This window comes from Macaca thibetana, chromosome 1 (assembly GCF_024542745.1).
Source record: "Macaca thibetana thibetana isolate TM-01 chromosome 1, ASM2454274v1, whole genome shotgun sequence".
NCBI classification, from domain to species: Eukaryota; Metazoa; Chordata; class Mammalia; order Primates; family Cercopithecidae; genus Macaca; species Macaca thibetana.
In genome coordinates, this window is record NC_065578.1 from 71,440,388 (window position 1) to 71,468,376 (window position 27,989).

General features: G+C 32.8%; 1 protein-coding gene and 1 long non-coding RNA gene across 2 annotated transcripts in view; both read right to left on the reverse strand.

The window, feature by feature from the left end:
* NEGR1 (neuronal growth regulator 1) overlaps positions 1 to 27,989 on the reverse strand; it is a 908,115-nt gene that overhangs the window by 811,090 nt on the left and 69,036 nt on the right. The window lies entirely within an intron of this gene.
* Positions 7,532 to 27,315, reverse strand: LOC126963033 (uncharacterized). Its single transcript, XR_007728901.1, has 2 exons — positions 10,540 to 27,315; positions 7,532 to 10,328 (listed from the first exon to the last, which is right to left on the reverse strand). It is a non-coding gene; the product is annotated as an uncharacterized LOC126963033 (long non-coding RNA).

The following is a 27,989-nucleotide window of genomic DNA, read 5'->3' on the forward strand; positions in this document are numbered from 1 at the left end:
AGAAGGTTGGGGTTTTACCCAGAATTTATGAATGTAAATTTTTCTTTTAATGTGCCTACCAATGACACTTCTTTTCAATCTTCACATTCTGTGTATTTATTACTTTAGGTGCCTGCAGGTTAATTCACACTTGTAGAAATGGCACTGTTTAATTGTTGGCAACAGCTCATTAATTGGAAAAAAATATACATATTCTTTTAGAACCTATACTTTTAAAAATGTGTTTGCTTCACAATATTTGATTTAAAGTCAGAAGAACTGATTTCTGTTGTATATCTCAGATAGTGCTTATAACCTTCTGCTTAAACAAGAAGAGTCCTTTACAATTGTTACTACTCATCCTAGATGTTTGTAAATTGTATACTGTTTGCAATTGGTGCACAAACATCTCAAGAGACAACTGTTAGTTAACACATTAAACTGAATCATCTCCTTATCTGCTTCACAGTGATATTAAATTTAGATTTACAAACAATTCCGTTAGTTCTACATTACTACTGTTCTAATAAGAATTACATAATTATTGTGATCTTATTTAAACAATAGTAAGGCCATCAAGTTAGGAAGGTCACTTCAATTTTGAATGACATATAGCCAGCTCTGGATAGCAGATAAAAACAAAACAAGAAAGGAATTAATTCTTAACATTTACTGTTTCTTCAATATCTATTCTTATATCCATAAATATATGTCCATTAGGAAGAATCTTTTCCTTAAAATCTAATGTGAAAGTACATTGCACTTTGTAAAAGTAATACATTTACACATTCACTTTCAATAGTTTGTCAACAGCCAGCTTGATGCCCACTGTCTCATTTTTTCACTGTAGGAAGACAGTCTCCCTATTCAAATGATAAATTGTACTTTTGGCACATAATAAAAATCTCTTATTTCATTTTCCTTTTAAATATGTAATTATGTTTTTGAGCTATGTACTCATTCTTGGAATGTTCTCTCCCAAAAGTCAAGCAATATAGCAGTTATTTTCTTACCTCTCTGTGAAACTTAATTTACTATAAAGTACAACTGATGTACTTGAAGTTTCAGACTACTTCTCACTTCTTTCAGTTTACTCATATTAATCTTATACTCTTTCCCACAAGAAGCTGGAAAATTTCAATGTATCTTTCAAACCCAGCTCAGCTGAGTAGATGTCAGATATCTGAAAACGTCTTCTTGACTTTCCATGCTGTGGTACATACCTTTGTTCTAAGCTCCCCAAATCATGTTGTCTCTTCTCACTGTATATATGTCTTTCATTCTTGATAAGGAACTCCTAAATGCTTGGATGCATTTTATTCGTTTCTATATCCTGAGTGACTAGTACTATGAGGTCCAAAGTAGGCCCTTAGAAATGTTGTTTGTTGAATGATTGGCTAATGAAACCATAAATTATCCCCTGCATAAGAAGGTAGAGGTTAGATTGCTTGAGAGATATTTCTGTTTTATACATTTCTTCCTACAAAGCAAGTAGATATAGTAATAAAGAGGCATACAATAAGACAACTGGTATTATATTGTTCATGATACAAGATTGTTATTTTCAAGTCATTTGCTGAAGAACACAGATTTTTAAAAGAAATAGAAGAAATTCAAATGTAGGTCTGTGTGACCTAATGACGACCTTGATCATTAGTGTCAAGTGGTAAAATGTACCATGCACATCTTTCATTTCTTTCCTACTTTTCCTATTCTCTTTTCCCAATCCTCATTTACTTATTTAATTAATAGCACTAAGAAGTCATTGACGTAGAATCTCTAAATTTAATATGTTAAAATATTTTATTAACAAGGAAAAATATTGGCATACTGGCCACGTACACATGAATGAAAAATTTTAATTCCATTGGTCATATATAGCTATATTAATCACAACTTGACAAGTAGTCAGAATATATCCATGCATACATGTCACAACTATACCAAATGCCGCACATATTTTCTGAAGAAAGTTAATTTAACCCCTTCATTTCTCAGTTATTTGTATTTGTATGTGTGTATACACACATGTACTTGTATGTATATATGTTTACTTCTATAGAAAATGTTTAGTATAATAATTGTATACAGGTATTTGTGAGCATCTAGAATCTGATTTACTTGAAATCCCTTGATAATTGTAAAATGCATGAAAAATGCTTACTGATAATTAGCTTTGAATTACATAGAACTGAGCAAACATGGCTTTAGATATCTATATGGAAGGAAGATATTTAATTTTAGTGTTCCACTTTTATTGAAACAGTTGTTTATCAATACATAATGCACACAGATAATCACACAATTTTACTTTTTGTCAACAAAGAAATGGTATTCCTAAACATCCATTTCAATTTAATTTTGTTTCTGTTTTATTAATATGTGAATCAAATTGCTATGTCTATGACATTAACATTTTGATTAAACTTTTTGTAGAGACAAGAGAGTATACATTTGATAATGTGCCTGAATAGCTAATGATTATGTATGAGAAAACTAGGACCACTACTGCTCTTTGGAAATAAATGACTCCCATTAGGGAATATAACTATTTAATAATTTTTGATATGTATGCAAAAATTAATTTACAATACTGACATAAAACAACATACATGCTATGTAATGTTGAAAGAACTTCAACCCATTAACTAGTCTGTGTTTACTCTTTAGTTTTTATTTCACATGGATTCTGCTACTTATTTTTTGTCATTTTGCTGGTTTTTGACACTCCCAACCATGTGTAAACAGTGGTTTAATTATTTTTATAGCTTTTTTATGTTAGTAAAAGGTTTACTTATAGTAAAGGTTTACATAGTGATTCAGTATTGCTGAATCCCTAAGCCTACAGATCATTTGATGAGATCCCTAAGACTCCCATCATACATACAGGATACTGAATGCACAATGTTCTAGTAACATTCCCAAATAACTAAAGATCACACTGCTCTTCCAACTGTTTCATAGAGTATTAGTCAATATGTACACATCATGAGAGTGTGGATTGATTCTTTCTCCATAAAGTTTTAGGTTGCTTTTGATCTCAACATCGTTTCTACGTGGTTAAAAGTTCCATGAATAGTTCCTAACGCAAATCTTTATCATTATGAGGCAACATCTGATAGCTTATGCTGAGACCATAATACGCACACATACACACAAAGGGAGAAAGAGATAGATAAAGAAGAGAAATTTGTAGCATCAGATGCTCATTTCAATCAGTTTTTGTTAATAATCCCATAAGAATCTGTTTTCTTAGACTTCAGGGTATGTTTCTTATGATAATAAACATCCATAGGGTATATGTATACATCATTATAAATAACTCCCTGTTAGAGACTCTTTTTATTCATTCTAGAATTCCTTTTTCTCTCATTAACCCTATCCAAATTGATACATTTATTTTACGAATAAATTTTTCAAAATGCAAATCAAAGTCCACCTTTAAACTATGATTACAAATGAGGCAGCAAGCAACCTAAACAGAGCATCACAGGAAAAGGTAATCTTTTGTAAGGCCATTCATATCAACTGTATCTATCTTGCCTAGGCCATGGGGTAGAGGGAAACAGGGTGGGTTGATCCAACACTTACAGGGACTTTTAGTACCAGTTGACAGTGCCATCTTCCTCTCACAAATCAATACTCAGAAGCAAATGTCTGTTCCCTAAGGTAACTCAGGTAATCCTCCCCGAAGTTCTCTACTTATCACTGAGTATCAATACTGTTTTATCTCATATAAAATTATAGGCTTTACTTGTTTTATTTTAAGAAAGTACATTTATAAAATAGTTTTGGAACATTATAAATATTTTATTTAAATGGGTGACTCAAGCATGTTGGTTTAAATTAAACCACATGTTTGGGATATTCATAGAGCTATGTAAGGACTATATTTTATGAAAATGCAGGGTGCTGAGCAGCAAAATTTAATCTGGAGGGCACTTGTCCTCAGTCATGCGTGACAAGATGTATTAGCCATGAATGAATTGCAGCAGTGCTACTTGAGTTTCTTTAATTTTCTAAACCAAGATTGTAAAAAGAATCAGTGGTATTGAATCCCACTGGCTATGGCAAAAAGGCACTGCTCAGAGATAAAGAACAATTTATCTTCTGCTGTAAAAGAGAGCAGTTTTGGCAGATAGTAAAATACATCACTGTATAATATACTCCAGGAACAACATCAGAAAATATGGATTTTTTCCTAAAATTTTTAGAGTACTGATTCCATATACCTTCCCAAATAAAAGGTAATGATAGTGCTAATTGCAAAGTATAAATATTAAAAAATGTAAATTACAGGCTAGGATGGAATATGCATATGACTTTATGAGATGTATTTTTAGCAATGATTCAGTAAGAATAATATTTCACTTAGGTAACTAAAATACTAATTAAGTTTCCAATATTCCATGTATTACCACTATTATATCAAATTGAATATTGCCAGATTAGAATGGTGGGGTTCTTCTAGATGTTATTTTACCTACCAGGTTATAGTTTATGGATTAAAGAGTTTATCATATCCAGATATTTATAAATACCATTAAATGATAGGATGGTTCCCCCTTTTTGAGATTCTGCTTTTTATGGTTTATTTTTCTATGTGTAGTACTTATAAGCAATTAGGTTATTGATGGCCTGATCATGTCGTGTTTGTTTCTTTTTCTTATTCAGTACACCAATAATATTTAACACACTTTTAAAAGAAAGCAGCATTTAATTCTGAGCTCTGATTTTTGAATACCAGGACAAAGGAGAGAAATACTAGTAAATGATGGAACCACTCACTAATTTGGATTTTAAGTATATAATTAACTTTTCTGCTCCTTGGATAAAAGGAGCAATTACCTCCATAAGACAGTAGAAAAATCAATATAATTAATATTTGTTCAGATTTTGCAGATGATTGAATGTGTACAGCTATTGTTTTGTCCATGTCACCAAGGTAACACTGATGCTTTATAATTGAAAAGCAAAACAAGTTTTTCCTTTTCTACCTTTGCAATAATTTCATACAGAATAATCAAGAAAGTTCCAGTACAGAAAAAAAATCTATTAATCAGTACTAATATAATGTGCATAAAGTATCAGTAAAACAAGCACACAATCAGGAATATCTCTTTAATATAATTGGTATGATAGTCATTCAAAATGGAAAATTTAGGGAATATATGAATCTGCCAAAAGTGTGGTTATGCCTTATAAAGCTAATTATATAACAAGACTAAAGTGAGCGTTAGCTCCTGATGTCAACACCATCACTCTCTTAAGCACCCATCTTGCTGGGATGACTTGGAACAAAGAATTAGAAACAAAGGATCCTTAAAAGCTCAAAATACATTTTAAGGCCAGAGATATCATTTAATTTTCTAACTCAGTATAAGAAATATAATTTTTTCATATTATATATTTTTATTTTTAATTATATGCTATTATTTTCTATATACTTTTATACACATACATATAATCTGTAGGCATTACATGTATATTTTTAAAAATATAAAAATAATATTTTTAAAGTGTTCATTTTTAAACATATTAAAGTGTATCCCAGGTCAAATTATAACCCTGAAAGCCTGCCTCCCATACACCATTTTAATTTCCTAGGACTTAGCCCTATAAATTAACCTCAAGGTTTCATATTCATAATATATACACACAGTTAGAGATAAAATATAGGGATGACATGCAAATTATTAATGATATTGATCTAAGGTATCATATCATTACTGTCATTCAATGAGAAACACCTTTATACAAAATTTTAAAAATCCTGAAGGTAAACTTTTTAGAATTATTAAAATTTAAAGAGTATATAATTGGCAAATCTACAAAATTCACATGAAAATTAAACATATGAATTTACAGAAAGAAGGATTTAAACACAATAAATGGCATTAATATTTGACCAAATGTTTGTCTTACAACTTCTCTGTATATGCGAAAACAGTGACCCTGAGATAGATAGATAGACAGACAGACAGACAGACAGACAGACAGACAGACAGACAGATAGATAGATAGATAGATAGACAGACACATAGATAGATAGATAGATAGATAGATAGATAGATAGATAGATAGATAGATAGATAGACAGATACATAGATACATAGATAGATACATAGATAGATAGATCTCAGAATGATAAAGGGAAAAGGGAGCTAATATTTTTGCAAGTATACTTTGTATAAGGTACTACTCAGAAGGCTGAAACAAATGAGAAGTTTTTATTTTTAGTAGTATCATGGTGCACCATATAAATATTTTATTTGCCATCAAACATTGACTCTCAAAAGTAAGACCATTTTTATCAGGAAGTAATCGCTGTTAGAGTCAAAGTCCACAGCAAACATGCTCAGGAAAGTTGCCAAGATTCCCTAGCTGTTTCTCTCAAAAACATGAAAATCAATTATTTCACTCAGAAATAGGCTTAAACATTTTACCTTCTGGGGGAGAGTAAAAACTGAAAATGACGAGGAAGCTCCCTAACCTCACAGTAAACACTGTTTTCCACAGCCCACTGGAGATGACGATACCATGAAAGCATCTGATAAATGTGAAGATCTGGGAAGGATTTTGGGAAAGTGACTTTGTTTTTCACAAAGGGGATTTTATATTTCTCCTCCTTCTGTCTATTTATTTAAAGATCCTTAATTCATGACCACATGTCACATGAAAGGCAAAAGTAGCTTTTCAGAGTTTCTAATTGGACATTCGTGTTGTATCAGATGTTTTCACTGGCCTCAGCTCTTCCCCACGTCTTGAAAGGCCATGCAAGATGGGTTTCAAATGGGGATGATGCCTACTGTGTCATCTGCCATGCATGGTGACTTACATATGCATACAACTCAAGCACAGTATGTGCACAGCATGATGTATCTTGAACGTGAAAGAGGCTTCTCCTTCATGCATGTGTTTGTTGGCATCTTTCTGTCAATCTTACCATTATGCATCATGACAATGAGGCACAAGGATTAATGAAAGATACTCACATAGCTCTACATTCAATATCCGTGCTTAGCCATTGAAACAAGTCAATAACCTAATTGATGGACGTTCATTATTGTAATATTTTTAAAAAATCACAACAAAAGTACATTAGAACAGCTAGTGTATTACTTGAGGGTGAAGAGTTACTGCTCTTGGTGTTGTTTGTTTAATACTTTCCTAATAATTTCAGGTTTTCCCACTCATGACTCTACCAATGCATTCTTAATAGGCAGTACATAGTTCGAGTAAAGTATTTTCCTATTAAGTGTTAGGCCTAAACTGCTTCTACATTTTTGTTGCCAAACATAAAATTCTTTTAAAAATCCATATTAATTTTAATTGAAATTATTCTTCTAAAATGTAATAATTCAGAATTTTTTATTATGTAATATACTGTCTTCATTTAAAAAAATAGCAATTTGACAATGATACACCAATATTTTTTTCTTAGACATGAACATGATGTATTTTCATAGACATATGAAAAAACCACAAAATATTTATTTGTGTGTTTCTGCAGAGCCCTACTAGATATGGTCAGGAAGTTAGTTTTTTGTTGTTGTTGTTTTTTTTTTTTTTTTTTTTTGGCTTAACAGCCACACAGCTCTATTATTCTATATCATATCCAGGGACCATATCCAACGTGAAATTCCTGAAAGTACAAACAGATTTAGGAATGATTGATACCTTTTATATACACCCTGTAAAGATACTGCATGCCTTGTGTGGCCATTACATTATAAGGTGTCATAGTGTTCTAAAAATTAACACCAAGCTGCAATTTTTCTTGTTGTTGTTGTGATGGTGCTGATGTAAGTTTGCGGAAAACTGAGAGCGTTTGTGTAGACTCAACCCAAAGGTATTTCCTGCATTGACTACGTAAATTAGTGCCTTCTCCCTCCCTCGGGTTCACTCACTCCCTTCTTTTTTATTTCTTTGAATGAGTTAGGTATTACTAGAAGCTATACACAATATTTAAAAAATTTGTTTTACGACAATGAAAGAAGTATATTGTGGAGAAGTAAAAAGCACCACAGGATATTCCTAATAACGCTAAATAAGTTGAACATCTAAAATCTGAAAAGCCAAAATCTGAAATGTTCCAACTTTCAAAACTTTTTGAACACCAACATGATGCTCAAAGAAAACGCTCATTGGAGCATTTTGGACTTGGGATTTTTAAATTAGGGACGTTCAACCTGTATATTGCAAGTATTTCAAAATCTGAAAAAACTTTAAATCAAAAACATATCGGTGCCAAGCGTTTCAGATAAGAGATTCAACATGAATTTGTTTTAAGTTTGAACTTCATTTTTTATTTGCTTTTGTCTTAACTCACGCTAAAATGCTTACTAAAATATGTACCTATTAGAAAATTACAGGAAAAAATGCAATTGTGTACTTACAAAAATGATCACGCTGGGCACAGTGACCCTTGCCTATAATCCCAACACTTTGGGAGTCCGAGGTGGGAAGATCACTTGAGGTCAGGAGTTCAAGACCAGCCTAGCCAATAGGGTGAAACCTCACCTCTACTAAAAATAACAAAATTAGCCAGGCATGGTGGTACATGCCTATAATCCCAGCTACTTGGGAGGCTGAGGCAGGATGATCGCTTGAACCTGAGAGGCAGAGATTGCAGTGAGCCAAGATCATGCCACTGCACTCCACCCTTGGAGTGCAATGAGAGACTCCATTAAAAAAAAAAAATCACTGCAAGAGCAAAAATGACATACATGTAACTACAATAAAAGGATTTCTGGCCAATTGAGATAATAAGGCATAATGCCACAAAAAGTCATCTTAATAATTGAGAATGAAATTAAAATTTTAATAATCATTTTCTAATTTTCCTGTGTGCCACGTGGTGGCAGGTAGATTTAGGACAACTTATGATATAATTTGGGACAACTAATCAGGTAATACAGCTAGCCTCTGATTTCTATTTCAGTAGAATATTCCAAAATATTATTTAGCATATGGGGTTAAAATTATCTGAAAATTTTAGTGATGTTACTTGAGCCATAGGAAATTGAAGAATACACAGTTATGTATCATGGATTTTTTATGTTCCACTAGAAATCAATGTTTTATAATTCCTACCCACAAAGTGATATGATGGCAAAATATAAAGAAATAAGTCCTAAAAATTAATTTTAATCATTACAGTGACCGTTAGAAAATCTTATTCTTTAGTATTTAAAAATGAATATCAGAACATTGCTTAGATGTCTATCATTTATTCATTCTTAATTTTGCAAAGCAGAATGGTTGTAAATATAGCTTTAATTAACAGAAGCACTACTTTTGTCATTTTGCCTTTAGATTTCAATATAGTATATTTTATATATTGAACTTTGCAAAAATAACTGTTTTAGTCTATCACGTAACTTGATAGCCAGTGAGCTATCTCTATAATAAATGAACTAGACTATTGTATACGGGAGATAAAATATTTAAAAATGAGTTTTTAAAAGGCAATCATTCATACATTGATTAACAACACAGAATTATAAACATGCCACTTCATTCACTAGCACAGGCACAGCCAACAGTTCAATGCTTGACAATATATACTTCCAAATGCTGAAAACTTCTCCATTTTCATCTGTAAGATAAATTGTCTTTCATATAATATTTCAACCAGGGAAAGCATTTAGATTCCCAACCTACAGACCTAAAAATAGAAGACCCCAGCAAAGGAACAAATTAAAATATATTGCCAAAAAAATGGAGCAAGCCACTTCTACATTTGGTAAGACTCTATGATTTAAAAACAAAATAAGACATTCATTAGCCCTGGGTTAAGAAACAGTCAATTTAGATTTTTTGTATTAAAAATAGATTCTGATGAACCCAGTTAAAATTTAGTTCAGTATTTTCCTTTGCATTTTTTGTTGTACGTGTCAAGGCCACGGTATTGCACAACTTCGTCAGTTTCTCAGAGAGAAAAAAGCTTCCATCTTTAGACAATATAATGTTCCATTGCTCTCTCCTGCTTGCTGAAAGATCTATATTGGTGGGAGAATAGGCGGAGGCTGCTGGTATTTCCCCAAGTAGTTTTCTTCCTGTGGAACTGAAAAGGTACCTTCACTTTTTAGATGGTTGCCCAAAATAAAGATCGTATTTCTAGCCTCCTTGATACTTAGGAGCATACATATAACTAAATTCTGGCCAAAAGACTGGAGGTAGAAGAAAGGAAAAAGATCGTTTGTCTGGCAAACATTTCACAAGAAGACTGTAGGACTTTGTCTTTTCCTGTTGTCTTTCCTGTTCCTAGTAGCTGAAATGAGATGTAATATGGGCACTGAAAAGACTTAAGCCATGAGACAACTTTGAGGATAGGGAAGATGCACCTTGTCCTAGCAACAACTTGGAAGGAGCCTGACTTTGTGATAGGAAAACAATATTAGCTATGGATTATTAACCTCTGGAAGATAAGGTGTGGACTGTAGGACTTTGTCTTTTCCTGTTGTCTTTCCTGTTCCTAGTAGTTGAAATGAGATGTAATATGGGCACTGAAAAGACTTAAGCCATGAGACAACTTTGAGGATAGGGAAGATGCACCTTGTCCTAGCAACAAGTTGGAAGGAGCCTGACATTGTGATAGGAAAACCATATTAGCTATGGATTATTAACCTCTGGAAGATAAGGTGTGAAAGAAAAAAAGAGCATTTCTATGTTATTTTAACAACTGTTATTTAGTTGTTTTCTTTTTTAACTTACAGCCATATCTACTCCTGATATAAGGAGAATGCTGAATTTGATTGTCCTGATACTGTTTTTTTCTGATTTATCATATTCTTCTTTAATCTTTTTAAATTGTATGCTCTCTATGATTATAATAACAACTAGAAAACATTACACATCATTCCAATACAGAAAATAATCTGATAAATTTGGAGAAATTGCTGGTAAGCAAGAGTAACAGAGAATGACATCTTACACTTAAACAAGAACGTAATATGAATTAAAGATCACCTCAAATATTTATTTTTAAAATAAGTTTTCCTTGTTTTTACTTTATTTCTTTAATTGACAAATATCAATTGAATATATTTATTGAATATATTTAAAATTTGAATGTGAGGTTTTGTTCTATGTTTAAGTTCCTCTTATATCCCTCACCCAGTCTCCCCTAACGTTAACATCATATATCACCACAGTAAATTTTTTAAAATTATGAAAATAACATTGGTCCATTACTATTAACTAAGCCCCAGAATTTATCTGGATGTCACTTGTTTTCCAACTAATGTCCTCTTGCCCTTCAAGGATCCAATCCAGAATATCATATAGTACTTATTACATTGGAGATCTATCTAGATAAAGAGAGAGAGAGAGAGAGAGAGAGAGAGACTGCATAACTTGTATTTTGGAGGGGCTGCATAACTTGTATATTGGGGGGCTGCATAACTTGTATACTGTGCCACTCTGGGGGTTGTCATGTACATTGCTGTGCCAGGTACTATTCATATGCTTATCTATCAACTTGTTTAATTATCACAACATCTCTAGAAGGTAGACAGTATAAGTATCCCTATTTTAAAAATATGGAAATTGAGGACAAAGAGCTTAAGTAACCTTAAAAGAGCACAAAGCTAGTAAGTGGAGAAATTTAGATTGTAGCTACAGGGACTGTGCAGTTAGAGACACTTCAAATTTGCAGGTTTCCTATCCCATTTAACCAGCTATGAGAACACATTTCTCATCCCAACAAACTGGGTGATCGACATTAAGTAAGTCAATCTCCTGGACCTCTTTTTGTGTATCCTGAAATCATAGAAGTGGATTACATAATCTATAAATGTTCCTACCTTAAAAACAAATCTATGGAATTGAAATATGCATCTTTAAATTTAATTTCTAGCTCAGAGACCTACTGCATTTTTTACTATTTTCATTCTACTTTTTAAACATAAAATGTTCATTAAAACAGAAACTCCACATCTAACAAATGTCTAATATCTAAAATCTATGAGGAACTTAAATAAATCAGCACACAGAAAACAACCCCATTAAAAAATGGGCAAAGGACACGAACAGGCACTTCTCAAAACACATACATGCAGCCAACAAATATGTGAAAAAATGCTCATCATTACTAATCATTAGGGAAGTGCAAATCAAAACCACAATGAGACACCATCTCACACCAGTCAGAATGGCTATAATTAAAACAACAAAAAGTGACAGAGGCAGCTGAATTTGCCAAGAAAATAGAATGCTTATACAGTGCTGGTAGGAATGTAAATTAGTTCAGTCATTGTAGAATACAATGTGGAAGTTTCTCAAATAACTTAAAAGAGAACTATCATTTGACCTAGCAATCCTACTACTGGGTATTCATGCAAAGGAAAATAAATTGTTCTACCAAAAAGTCACATGCACTACGTGTATCGCAGTGCTATTCACAATAGCAAAGTCACAGAATCAACCTAGGCGCCCATCAACAGTGGGCTGGATAAAGAAAATTTAGTATATGTACACCACGAAATACTATGCAGCCATAAAAAAGAATGAAATCATGTCCTCTGCAGCTCCATGGATGTTGCTGGGAGCCATTATCCAAGCAAACTAGGGCAGGAGCAGAAAACTAAAGATTGCATGGTCTCACTTATAAGTGGGAGCTAAACATTGAATACACATGGACACAAAGATGGCAACAAAAGATACTGCAGACTCATTGAGCAGGGAAGGCTACATACATACTGAGCACTATGCTCACTATCTTTGTGAAGGGATCATTAATACACCAAGCCTCAGGGATAGGAAATTTACCCATGTAAAAAACCTGTACATGTACCCCCAAACCTAAAAAGGAGAAAAGAAAAAAAAGTGTCTAAATATGACATGTAGATTTTCCTTAAAAATACAATTGGAATTTTAATAAGCAATAGTCCCACTCCAAATATTTAGAAATTAAAAGCAGCTAAGGATTTCCACTCCAATGTAAGATTGAGTGCTACTTTGAGTTATGACACTTTTTCAACCTAACTTTTCAATGAAGAATGTGTTCAGAGTGTATTTTATTTTAGCACTTACATGTATTTGCTAGATTATATACTTTACTAATAATATGCTGTCTTTAACTGTAAGATGCACTTTTATATATGATAAGTGACAAAAATTATGTACTATTAGTAATAAAAATTCTCCTTATATACTATTATAAAATGACTTAATAAAAGTTGTATTGATATATGAATTGGGTAATATAGGCTCTACTTACTTGAAAATCTCTCTCATTTAGTCCAAAAGATTGGAAAATTTCTAATGTCTTGATTTTACATTGTGTGAAAATGACAGATATATTTTAGCAACAAAACAACACATTTCATTTAAAAGTATCTTCCTTCGTTAGGTCTTATAAAGTACTTGGTTACAGCTTTTAAAGAAAGTATATTAATTCATCCAATATTAAATATTTGCTTCACTAGTATCATTTTTATATTTTATTTTATATTTATTTTATTTTACATCATATTCACATAAAACTATACTGATACAAAATATCAATATTTTATTTTTCTCAGAGTTTCTGAGAGCATAATATTCATAATTTCACTTTTACATCACATATTAGTGTAATAATAGTTGAAGATACTTTAATGGCAAGTAAATTACACGCTTGTACTCTTAACAATGCATGTAACTCAAGTAAAGTGAGAAAAATATGGACAGCTTGGATGAAGTTTATACAGACACATGCAAGGACAACTGTGGTGTTTCTGCTGCTTAGAAACCACAAAGGTTAAGATCACACGAATTTCAGGGTGTATTATAATTTCAAAGATGTTAAAATGTGGGGAGCCGTGGAAGTGTCTTAGAATCAGTGAAATTCAGGGTATGTGTTTTTACCAAACAGTTCTCCTATTTCATGTCTAAAAGTTGATTCAATCTATCTTAACGAAACATTTAATTTTAGTAAAAAGGTATGAGAATATAAAATTAGAATGGTCCTAATGACTAGATCCACCAATCTTAATATGACTGCCTTGATCCTACTAAATATTTATACAAGCACACAGAATTTTATTGTACTTTTCTTTGTTATCCTTTGCAGATGCTGCATTTTTCACAAATTGAAGTTTTGTGGCATCCTTGCTTTGAACAAGTCTTTTGGTACCATTTTTCCAACATCATGTACTTACTTCATGTCTCTGGGTCATGAGTTACCCGTATTACCAAAATTACCCATTTTGGTAATTACTGCAGTATTTCAAACGTTTTAATTATCATTATATCTGTTACAGTAATCTGTGGTTAGTGATATTTTATGTTACTATTGTAACTTTTAGAGAACCACGAATCATGCTCATATAAGACAGAAAATTTAATTGATAAACGATGTGTATGCTCTGCCTGCTCCCCCATCAGCCATTCCTCCATACCCATCTTTCCCCTCAGTCTTCCCTACTCCCTGAGACACAACAATATTGAAATTAGGCCAGTTAATAACCCAACAACAGCCGCTAAGTGTTAAAGTAAAAAAAATCACATATCTCTTACTTCAAATCTAAAGCTAGAAATGATTAAGCTTAATGAGGAAGACATGTCCAAAACTGAGACTGTAAAGACTAGATCTCTTGAGCAAAATAGCCAAGTTGTAATAGAAAGGATAAGCTCCTGAAGAAAATTAAACGTGCTAGCCCAGTGTACACAAATGATAAGAAAGCGCAATAGCCTCATTATGGATATAAAGAGTGTTTTAGTGGTCAGGTTAGAAGGTTAAGCCAACCACAGCATTCCCTTAAACCAAAGCTTTATCCAAAGCAAGGGCTTATCTCTTCAATTCAGTGAAGGGCAGGAGAGGTGAAGACTCCTATCTAGAACTTTCATAGCTAGAGAAGAGAAGTCAATGCCAGGCAACAAAGCTTCAAAGGACAGGCTGACTCTGTTAGCTTAGTGGCTAATGCAGCTGGTGACATTAAGTTGAAGCCAATGCTCATGTATCATTCTGAAAATTTTAAAGCCTTTAAGAATTATGCTCAATCTACTCTGCTTGTGCCCTATAAATAGAACAAAGCCTAGATGACAGCACATCTGTTTACAGTATGATTTACTGATATTTAAGCCCACAGTTGAGACTACTGCTCAGAAAAAAAAAAAAAAAAATTGTTTTAAATATTACTGCTCAATGACAATATACTTAGTCACCCCAGAGTTCTGATGGATAGGTACAAAGAGATTAATGTTGTTTACTTGCCTATTAACACAGCATCAACTCTGCATTCCATAGATGAAAGAATGATTTTGACTTTCAAATCTTACAATTTAAGAAATACATTTTGCAAGGCTATAGATGTCATAGACAGTGATTCCACTGATGGATCTGAGTAAACGAAACTGAAAACTTTCTGGAAAATATTCACTATTTCCGCTGTAATTAAGGACATTTGTAATTCATTGGGGGGAAGTCAAATTATCAGTGTGAACAGGAGTTTAGAAGAAGTTATCTCCAACTCTTATGGATGACTTTGAGCAGTTCAAATCTCCACTGGAGGAAGTAAAGGCAGAAGTGGTGGAAATCACAAGATAACTAGAAATAGGAGTGGAGGCTGAAGGTATGACTGAATTGCTGCAATCTTAGAATAAAACTTGAATGAATGATATGTTGCTTCTTATAGATGAGCAAATATAGTGGTTTCTTGAGATGGAATCTACTCCTGGTGATGATGTGTGAACATGATTGAAATTATAACAAAGGTTTTAGAATATTTACATAAAACTTAGTTGATACAGCAGTGGCACAATTTGAGAAAAATGACTCCAATGTGGAAGAAGTGCTAATGTGGGTAAAATGCTATCAAACACCATCACATGCTGTGGAAAAATATTTGGTGAGAGTCAATTAACATGCCAAACCTCATTATCCTCTTATTTGAAGAAATTTCCCCAGCCATTTCTATATTAAGTAAACACTACCCTTTTTCAATGAGCAGCCATTAACATCAAGGCCAGACCCTACAACAGAAAAACGATGATGACTTATTGAAGGCTCAGATGATCGTCAGCATCTTTTTAGCAATAAAGCAATTAATAAATATTCAAGTATTTTTAAATTAAGGTGTGAGTTTTTTCTAGACATAATACTATTGTACACTTAATAGACTTTAGTGTAGTATAAACATAAGTTTTGTGGGCACTGGGAAACCAAAATGTCACTAGCAGTATTGTGATATTTGCTTTATTGTGGAGATCTAGAACCATACCCACAATATTTCCAAGGTAGGCTTCTAGAGTGAAATGTTTCAACAAGAACCAAAATGCTAGGAGCTTGAAATTGCATCAAACAAAGTTACACCGTGACAACTTTGTGATAGCTTGAATTAAATGTGTGACTAGGTAATATATTTCTTGACTGTAATCACAAAGATTATTCAATTGGTTCCTTGTAATCATCTTTAGATCTACTGAACTCCCTAATTAATGAGAAAAAAAAATCCATCTCCTCTTTCCTCACCATTTTTCCCTCTCCATCATGTGCACTCCAAATAAGATTAAAATTGATTTTAGGAATAAAAGAATTTTTAGAGAGGTAAGCCATCAGCCAATAAATGATAACAAGTACAGCCATTTCAGTCAATAATCATCATATCAGTAGAACTTCTGTGTTTCTCAGTTCCCCAAGCAGTGATGTTTGAAAAGTCAAGAATGTTGAGCTTTAAGGGAGAAATACTGTTGGTGCTTTGCTCTTCTTCACAGCATTGTGGATCACTCATAGTTCACAGCATGTGAAACAATGCAATCTGTTGTTCATATATCCAGACTAATTACATGCTGACTTCCTTCAAGTTTTCTTATAGTTTTGGTTATAAGGAAACAAAAAAACTCTATTAAAATAATCAAGGCAGCATTAATGAGCCTTAAACATAAATAATATACATGGATACTCACATCTACTTCAAATCCATTATACAGAACAATTAAGACCTTATGTTTAATTTTCAAATGAGAATAAAATGTTTTGTAATTAAAGATGTTAATAGGTTAAAGTCTCCAATTCTGAATTGTGAGCAACACTGAAACTGTTTCCAGTTTCCTTCCACAACTTGTCATGGAAAACCTAAATCACTTTGTTAGACACGGAAGGGCATACAACAATGATTAAAAAATAAAATCACATGCCCTGTGGAATACAATATAAAACAAAAGCAAACACGAAACTCTACCGATGGAATCAAAGCTAAGTGCTTAGAGGTATGAAAAACTGTGTTAATGTAGGATTTCCTGTCACAGGATTACAACTGGAAATAAACAAACAAAAAAAAAATCTTATTGAGGGAAAAAACACCTTGATTAAATTGCTCATATGGAATTTAAAAGTGGTTTTATATTATCCAGGGTCAATTTGTAGTGACTAGGTTCTTCTGACTTCCTGTTACTCCTCCATTCTCACCCAATCCACATACAAATATCAGAGAGTCTCTTAACTCTATGGCCACTACTTGCAGCTGAAAGTATGGAAAAACCAAATTGGGTTGACATAGCAAGGCTCTAAGAGTCAGAGGAGTAAGACACTGATTCTCTGGTCTTTATCTAGAGATTGCCTTGATAGTAACACTGGACCAAGCAGAATAAAACTGCATATTCAAGCCTACCTATATTTATATTAGACTGGAATTAGAACATGAAACTTGTTATAGTCTTCTAAGATTTTTTCCACTCCCAATGCCTTGCTACTATTTTTTTTTTTAATCAACTTAAACTTTATACTCACGTTTAAAAGGTAATAGAGATTTTTTGTTAACTAAAAAAAAAATATATATATACTTCCACTGGACATGATGGCTCATGCCTATAATCCTAGCACATTGGGAGGCCGAGGAGTGTGGGTGGGTGGATTGAGCCCAAGAGTTCAAGACCAGCCTGGGCAAATGGCAAAACCTTTCTCTACAAAAAAAATACAAAAATTAGTTAGACATTAGGTGGCACAAGCCTGTAGGCCTGACTACTCAGGAGGCTAAGTTAGGAAAATTGCTTGGGTCAGGAAGGTCGAGGATGCAATGAGCGAAGATTACACCACCACACTTCAACTTGGGTGAAAGAGCAAGATACTTGCTTAGAGAATATCTAGTATGTGTCAAACATGTAACAAGTGGCTGAGGATACAGAAATGAATAAGATATCTATTATCTGGGGTACATGGTTTGGTGGAGAAAGCAAAGAGATATACAGCTAACTCTAATATAATGTAATGTGCTAAATATTATATTAGAAATTTGGTTAAATATGATGTGAGTACAGATGGCATGATTAATTATTTGGAAGAGGAAGGTCAGGAAATTGTGTGAATGTGTAAGGGAAATGCTATTTTTAAAAACATCAAATACACATTATTACCAGATGATTATATTTGGGCCTTGGCACAAATATATTTCTGAAAATGGGACTTACTGTGAGAAAAAAACACAAATAACTTTAACATTTATGAAAATACCTGGACTAACAGCAAACAGGAATATCCAAGAAATACCATGCCCTAAAGTTCATTGTAAGTATTCAGTGATATTAATTTTGCATAGGATGTTAAAGTGTTTCATAATTTGATGCAGGTATTTATACAACTATCTATTTTTCTACATTTACAATCTTGATCTTGTTTAATGGCCACTTCTTCCAATGAACTAACCTTGACACTGTACTTTGCTCTCACTCTATAAAGTGATTTTTTTCAGAACATACGAATGACTAATAAATTAGAGACCAAAGAGGCTAGGTTCTCATAGTCAAGACCATTAAACAAATGCAGAGGGAAACAAGTCATGTTTCATTTTATGACCTCAAGTCGGATTTCATTTTCACCCATGAAAGACTATGGCTAGAGATGTAGATATGCTAAACATCAACATAAAGGTGAACTCTAAAATAGCTAAAATTTCAGAAAGTCCAAAAGAAGGCTAAAGATAGGAATTTGAGGATAAATCTAATTTTACTATAGGGAGGGAGCAGAAAAAACAAACAGGACAAATATCAAAGAGATTGCAGTGGTATGAAAAGTAAGAGAACCAGTAGAATGAATCAGAAAGACTAACAAAGAAGACAAATTTACATAAGAAGGGGTACTTTTGAAAGTATAAATATTAGAGACATAAGTTATTCCTAGCAAGCGGCAGGCCCATGAGGAATTGGAAATAAGTGTTTGAAGAAGATGTTTAGTATTAAAAAAAAAAAAAAGCATGGAATGAAAAATGCTATTCTGATACAACAGGCTACAAAGAAAGATATAAGTTTGCAAAAAAAGAAAAGTTAAAACAAAAGTCAATATATATGTACCTCAAACATGTTTATAGTAAAGTAGATATGGAAACAATTATTTCAAGAAGCAAATATCAGATAAGGAAAATCTTATCCTACTTCATAGGATTAAGTGCATTCTCAAATAATTTAATATCAGATAAACAGAAGAAAGGGGCTAGGGCAAAGATCGAACATACAGTAAAGAAGTTTAGGGCAATGTATGTGCTCTCACTTTGAACTTCTAATTAAAATAAAAATCAAAGTCTTCTTTTTATATATAGAAAGATTGGAGAAAAATTTGGGAACTTGGAGAATTAAAATTTAGAGGAGCCTTTGTGGATGAAACAATGAGAAATAGAAAATAAGTTTTCCTGAAAGCAAATCATTGTTAAACTATAGTTAGTAAGAATTCATTACTGTTCATATACTATGTACAATATTTTTACACTTATTTAACAAACATTACAGATACATGGAGTCTAACAAAATATTAATCTTATATTTAGTTTGGGAAAGTTGTTTGTTGGAAAAATGTTGAGACACACTGGATTTAATGTATCATCGTGCTCAGTATCTGGCTATGGTCATTTTGAGATAAACATTTGTTTGAATAAATGCCAATTAAAATTCATGAGATTAAAAAACGCATTTTTTACCAAGTACAACTAGTTAGCTTTTACCCAATAATTTACACGTACTCACATATTTTAGACAAATGTTCTATTAATTTATAGCACTAAAGATAGAGCAAATTGAACAGTCTGCTTTATAAAAATTTTTCAATAATTTTATTGATTATACTGATAAAGGTGACAATTTAACAAGACAATCAAAATAAGGTGAATTATAAGTAAACTGACACAATTTCATTCCACATGATTGTAAAAATAATTCTGCATGTTCTAGAAAAAAAAAAGTTGATCTGTTTTTCTTCATCTGTAAAAGAGGGATCCTAACTGTCATCTGGGCATTTAGTACACATTAAAGAAAGTATAGCTAGCAGTAATAGAATAGAATGAATATGCATATACATGTGTGTGCACGTGTGCCTGCATGCGTGTGTGTCTGCATGTGATTAAATAATGTGGCAAACTATGAAACAGTGATATAAATTTCAAAAATTAGTTTATGTAATTTAAATATCAAAGTACAGATAAACCAGAGCAAGTATACTGTTAGTTTTATGCCAATGCATTTCTGTCAAATTATGAAAATACTTTGTTATTCACTCTGTGAATAGAAATGGGACTCAGTTTTACTGCACATAGATTTATTCACTCAAATAATAAACTAGACTTACACATTTTTGGCTCTCCAAAGAAATCTTCAGATAGTTTTTCTTCCAATATAATTTTTTTTTTATGTAGAAGAACTTAAGTATCTATACTGGCATCTCTAATAAGGCTTCTTTAAATTACAAATTAGTGATTTAGACATGATTGGTATATTACAACAAAGTAGATTATAATTAAAGCACACCTATAAAAACATGGCTCACGTTAGCACTGAGAAAACATTTTTCCCTACAGTCTACACTAGTTTCCTAAAGGCAATCTTATTTCAAATACAAATATTATTATTTCTTTTTGATAATGCTGCAATGATTTAAAGGGTTTCTTTATTTAGGCTACTTTGTTTAAACATCTTAACAAAGTGCTAGATATTTTACATTCAATGACTCTAGGAAATAATTTGATACTTTTGATTACAGACAGAAATCAAACAGTCAAGTTACGTCTTTAAGGAAATGTATTGCCAGAATTTTAAAAAGAATGGGTGATTAATCAGTTAAAAAAAAATAGAAAAAAAAAACAAAAAGTATTGTAAGTTTCTTGTTTGTCTCTTCTTTTCTAGAGTTTTTGCAAATTTTACCTTTGCATTTATCTTGTGATGATACAAAGCCAAACAAACAACAGATGCAATTATGCTGAAGTAACTGCACACTTTTTTTCAGGCAAGTATGTGGAGATACTCCTTTTCAACACCAAGAGTATTAGAATTTTTTTCTTCTTATTAAAGTCCTTTAATTTTACTAATCATTATTTAACATTCCATTGAGACAACGTACAAAAATTGTGAATTAGAAAAATAGTACATGATCTCATTTATAACAGATACACACCGTTTCTTTGAACCTATACTCAAAACCTGAAAATATATTTGACTCTTTATCTCCCAAATATTTATCATATCTTTCAGATCTTTGTCGTATCTCCTTGATTCACCAAATTATATTTCTAATATCACTGCCATTTTTCAGACTCCAGCAATAGGATTCTAATTGGTCTCTTGCTTTCTCTCTTCCTTCCAATACATTTGTTGGATAAATCTACTAAAATTATGTCCCATATCATGGGAATACCTTAAACAAACAAACAAACAAACAAAATTCTAGCACTCTGAACACCTATTCCACTCATTCAGTGAAGATTCCCTTGACCATTTCAGCCATAATTTAAAAAAAAATTTCTAAATTTTGACAATTTTTATTTTTGTACTACCCATATGACATTTCTATGATAATTATATGTATATATTTAAAAATCTTAAATATATGGCTAAATATTTACTTCTTTTAACATTCTCTTTCAAAGTAAATATTGAATTCATAGACTCTGGAGATACAGGCATTTATCTTAATCACCTCAGTTTATCCGTAACAGAGGGACAACTGTGGTACTAATTTGATAGGCAGTCATAAGGAATCAATGAATTTTATAGCATCTGGATCTATGTGCCAGATATACACACTAAATATTCAGTAATTATAGCTATAAATATAATAATAGCAACTATTATTCCAGGGTATTTTTCTATACTAACTAAACTATGGACATTTAATATTTATTGAATTGCATTTGAGTTTTTAGACTCATTATTCACTTGTATAAAATAAAATGCAGATGATAAAGGAATAAACTAGGCTTTGGAAGATATTCTTGAACTTACAATAGCAGTTTATTTTATTGTATTTAGCTTAGCAGTTCTCCAACTGTGCTCCATGGCGTGACACCTAGGGGTCTCTGAATTTCATTTACTCCATAAATAAAAACTATTTTCATAAATAGTTTGTGATCTTGTCCTTTTTACTATTATGACATTTGTACTGACATTGCAGAAGCAATGGTGGATAAAACATCAGGCATTTTAGCAAAAATCAACTCGGTGGCATAGTGCGACATCACTGAGTTGAAAAGACTACTGAAAGCCTGGAGTACACACATTTTTAATATTCTAGGTGTTGAAATAAAACAAACACATAAAACACTTCTGTTGCATTTCTAAGTACAGTTGCTGTCTCAAATAAAACACTTGGGTGATTGAAATGCAAGCAGAATGTGCTACATTTTTCATGGAACACCAGTATTACTTTAAGGAATAACTGACGGAAAAAATCGAAGTTAAACAGAGGCAGGCATTTGGCAGATATCTGCTTGAAAATAAATCACTCAGACTTCATGACAATTTTTGTTGCAAAGTTGAAGATTTGAATTTCTGACATCTTCATTCTGCTGCTATGAACTTGAAAGCTTTCTAGCTCTCATAGTATTTTTAAAGAATATGTGTGGTGATATTAATAAATGTGAATTTTTTATGATATTGTTAATGGAGTTGTGGAATATCTGCATAACCAGTGAACCAATATTTTCTAATTCAAATCATACATGGTGAAAGATGTATTCAAAGTGCAATATACACCAATGTGTTTTAATGTAACAGAGCAAGAAACAAAGTTCACTGATACAGTTTGAGATTCCATACTGTAATTAACCATTTAGATATTACCAGTTGTCAAGTTTTGGTGTAGTACAAAAGAATAATGGTGGATGTGTTTATTACCCTGATGATGGTAATGGTATCAAGCGTATATGCATATCCCCAAATTCATGAAATTATACATAATAAACATGTACAGTTTTTGCATATCAATTATACCTCCACAAAGCTGTTTTAAACAGAATATTCACAATTTTCCAAAAGAGCTATTGACATGCTCATCCTCTTTCATCTTATATATGATGAGCCAATATTTTCTTTCTCTATTCAACCAAATATATAGTCACCGGTTGAATGCAGAGTCAGAATACAATCCAGCTGTCTTCTATTAATTCATTCATTAAGTAGACATGCAAAAAATGTAAGACAATGCCATTCATTTTATTTTAAATATATATATTATTTTTATCATACATTAATATGTAATGGATTTGTTGTTTATTTATAAATGAATAATAAATGTTTTAAGGTTCTCAATTTTAATTGCCAATAAGATTAATATTGATAGACATAACTACATAAATAGAATCTGTTTGATGTTCTAAATATTTTTTTAAGAATGTAAAGGTGAGGACACCAAAAATACCTGAGAACTGCCGCTCTACCTCACTCTATAAAATAGTCACTCTAGAAGAGATAAACCATAGACGCTGCCTTATAAAAATATCTCTTAGTTCCTCACTGCCTCCTTTACAAAGACTTTTTTCTAAGACTCATCTGCAATGCAAAGTGGTAAATGAACCAGATTTTGGAAAATGTTTTTTAATATAAAATATGTAACTACAGAATACAAAAACAGAGTTATCAGAGGAAATGCCTACTCCTAAAGGAATATGCTCATGATAGATGTGTTCTGATTCCTGCCAATCACCTTGTGATGATATTGGCAAAGATGTTTATACCGTTTTGATTCACTCAGCGTTAGGATTTAAGTAAACTAAAAGAATCAGGTTTATAATTTTGGAGAAAAACAAGATAAATTGTGTTAAACTTTATCAATTTATGTTGTAAAATTACAATCAATAAACTTTATTAAATGATCTTTTTGCCTATGTAATACTGAAAAGGTCATATTCTCCTTTGTCATGTTATGCTTTGTAATCATTTTTTCTCAGTCTTTCTTATATCCAGGGTGGCAGATGGCTCATTGGTTAAATGTTATCCTGAAATGGACAGGACCAAATTAAAACATTGGCTGGAACTTGTCTCAGGAAGCCAAGGTTGGTGGTGGGCAGCAGGACACCAAATTTATCAAAAGCCCAACAACAATCAAAGCCAAGATTATCTGTAAAGACACAAATGTACAATTTCTGAGGAGATTCTTATAATCCAGGGCACTGCTTATATTCGCCCTTAGATGTCATTTACATTTTGATAATTTAATTGTTCATAAACTATTCTGTCTAACCATGTGGTAAAAAAACAATAAAGAAGTAATAATCCAAATGGTAACCACATGGAAACTACGTGGAAGAAAACAAATAGGAATTTAGAAAAGATCAAACAATTATTCTAAAATTTTTCCACTTATTCAATAGGATTGGGAAACAGAAATTGCCATGAGCTAGATAAAAAGAAATATAAAGTACTGCACTTCAAAAGCCAGCAACATTTCAACAAAAATGAGGCTGACAAAGTTGATGTAAAAATGCCAAAAAAAAAAAGTCTTTAAAGAGGAGACCGTCCTACGTGTCAAGTGTATGATAAAGATGAAGTACTATGAGACAGCAGTCAGAGAATATGTAAGCAAGACAAGCCATCTGAGGTAGGTACTTAAGAAGGTTATGGAGTAGGGGTGAGAAGGAGTGGAGGGAGGGTATTTGAGGTGAAAGGCATAGTTAAAGGCATGAAAATAAGCATAAAATCAGCATTCTTTTTCTGATGAAAAAGAATAAATATTGCATCTTTCAGATTACTCTGCTGAAGAAGTCAAGGACATATAAAATTATAAAGTTATTAATCTTCATATTAATATAGGAGCCGAAGACAAGGTGGGAATATTACGAATGCAAGGTGCAATCCGCAGATATGAATGGAGAATAATTCAGTGTTTTACAACCAGATATATCTTTGTCCTGCTGATTTTTGTAAAACTTTTGGAAAACTGACTCAGACTTTCCATATGATTAGAAGATTTTTTTGTTTTACTCTTTGTTCTTCTCAACAAATTCCACGTGGATTTGACATAGTGATAAATTATGCAGTTGAAAAAAAATTTAATAAAAAGTTTCATATTAGATATTATGAAAAAACTCATCCAGGTAATTTATAAAAGAAACACTTCTACTTTCAATCATATATTTAGTGATTATGACCTGTTAAATAACTTTTCTACCAGAAAGTGTCAGCTATATTATATTATGGGGAGAAACGGAATATAAAAAGTAAAATGTTTCAAACACCAATAAATGTGGTCAACCCAGAAGTCCCAAAATATTGCTAGTTACTCTCCCAAGACTAAACCAGGTAAAGTCAAATCCCTGAATACAAGTTCTGAAATTGAGGCTGTAATTAATAGACTACCAACCAAAAAAAGCCCAAGACCAGACGGATTCACAGCTGAATTATACCAGAGGTACAAAGGGCAACTGGTACCATTCCTTCTGAAACTATCTTAAACAACAGAAAAAGAGGAACTCCTCCCTAATTCATTTTATGAGGCCAGCATCATCCTGATACCAAATCCTGGCAGAGACACAACAAAAAAAGAAAATTTCAGGCCAATATCCCTGAAGAACATCAATGATAAAATCCCCAATAAAACACTGGGAAAATGAATCTAGCGGCACATCAAAAAGCTTATCCACCACAATCAAGTCAGCTTCATCCATCGGAGGTAAGGCGGTTCAACATACGCAAATCAATAAACGTAATTCATCACATCAATAGAAGCAATGACAGAAACAAAACAATTATCTCAGTAGATTCAGAAATGGCCTTCAATAAAATTCAACACCCCTTCATGATAAAAACTCTCAATAAACTATGTATTGATGGAATGTATCTCAAAATAGTAAGAGCTATTTATGACATACACACAGCCAATATCATACTGAATGGGGAAAAGTTGGAAGCATTCCCTTTGAAAACCAGCACAAGACAAGGATGCCCTCTCTCACCACTCTATTCAACATATTATTGGAAGTTCTGGCCAGGGCAATCAGGCAAGAGAATGAAATAAAGGTATTCAAACAGTAAGAGAGGAAGTCAAATTGTCTCTATTTGCAGATAACATGATTGTATATTTAGAAGAACCCCATTGTCTCAGCACAAAAACTCCTTAAGCTGATAAGCAACTTCAGCAAAGTCTCAGGATACAAAATTGATGTGGAAAAATCACAAGCATTCCTATACACCAACAACAGACAAACAGAGAGCCAAATCATGAAGGAACTCCCATTCACAATTGCTACAAAGAGAATAAAATACCTAGGAATACAACTTACAAGGGACATGAAGGATATCTTCAAGAAGAACTAGAAGCCACTGATGAAGGAAATGAGAGGACACAAACAGAAAAAAATTCCACGCTCAATGGAAGAATCAATATCATGTAAATGGCCATACTAACCAAAGTAATTTATAGATTCAATGCTATTCCCATCAAGCTACCACTGAATTTCCTCTCAGAATTAGAAAAAACTACTGTAAATTTCACATGGAACCAAAAAAGAGTCTGTATAGCCAATACAATCCTAAGCAAAAAGAACAAAGCTGGAGGCATCACGCTACCTGAATTCAAACTATACTACAAAGTTACAGTATGCAAAACAGCATGGTACTCATACCAAAACAGATATAGAGACCAATGGAACTGAACAGAGACCTCAGAAAGAACACCACACATCTACCACCAATTGATCTTCAACAAACCTGACAAAAACAAGTAACGGGGAAAGGATTCCCTATTTAATAAATGGTGCTGGAAAAGCTGGCTAGCCAGTTGGATGCAGAAAATAGAAACAGAACCCCTTCCTTAGACCTCATACAAAAAATAACTCAAGATGGATTAAAGACTTAAATGTAAAACCCCAAACCATAAAAGTCCTAGAAGAAAACCCAGGCAATACCAATCAGGACATAGGCATGGGCAAATACTTCATAACTAAAGTAATGGCAACAAAAGCCAAAATTGAAAAATGGTATCTAATTAAACTAAAGAGCTTCTGCACAGTAACAGAAACTATCATCAGAGTGGACAGGCAACCTACAGATTGGGAGAAAATTTTTGCAATCTACACATCAGACAGAAGTCTAACATCCAGAATCTACACGGAACTTAAATTTACAAGAATAAAACAAACAACTCCATCAAAAAGTGGGCAAAGGATATGAACACACACTTCTCAGAAGATATTTATGTGGCCAACAAACATCACTGGTCATTAGAGAAACACAAATTAAAACTACAATGAGATACCATCTCACGCCAGTCAGAATGGCCATTATTAAAAAGTAAGGAAACGCCGGGTGCGGTGGCTCAAGCCTGTAATCCCAGCACTTTGGGAGGCCGAGGCGGGCGGATCACAAGGTCAGGAGATCGAGACCACAGTGAAACCCCGTCTCTACTAAAAATACAAAAAATTAGCCGGGCACGGTGGCAGGCGCCTGTAGTCCCAGCTACTCAGGAGGCTGAGGCAGGAGAATGGCGGGAACCCGGGAGGCGGAGCTTGCAGTGAGCCGAGATCGCGCCACTGCACTCCAGCCTGGGCAACAGCGTGAGACTCCGTCTCAAAAAAAAAAAAAAAAAAAAAAAAAAAAAAGTGAGGAAACAACAGATGCTGGCAAGGCTGTAGAGAAATAGGAACACTTTTACACTGTTGGAAGAACTGTAAATTAGTTCAACCATTGTAGAACACAGTGTGGTGATTCCTCAAGGATCTAGAACCAGAAATACCATTTGACCCAGCAATCCCATTACTGGGTATATACCCAAAAGATTATAAATCGCTGTACTATAAAGACCCATGCACATATGTGTTTATTGCAGCACTGTT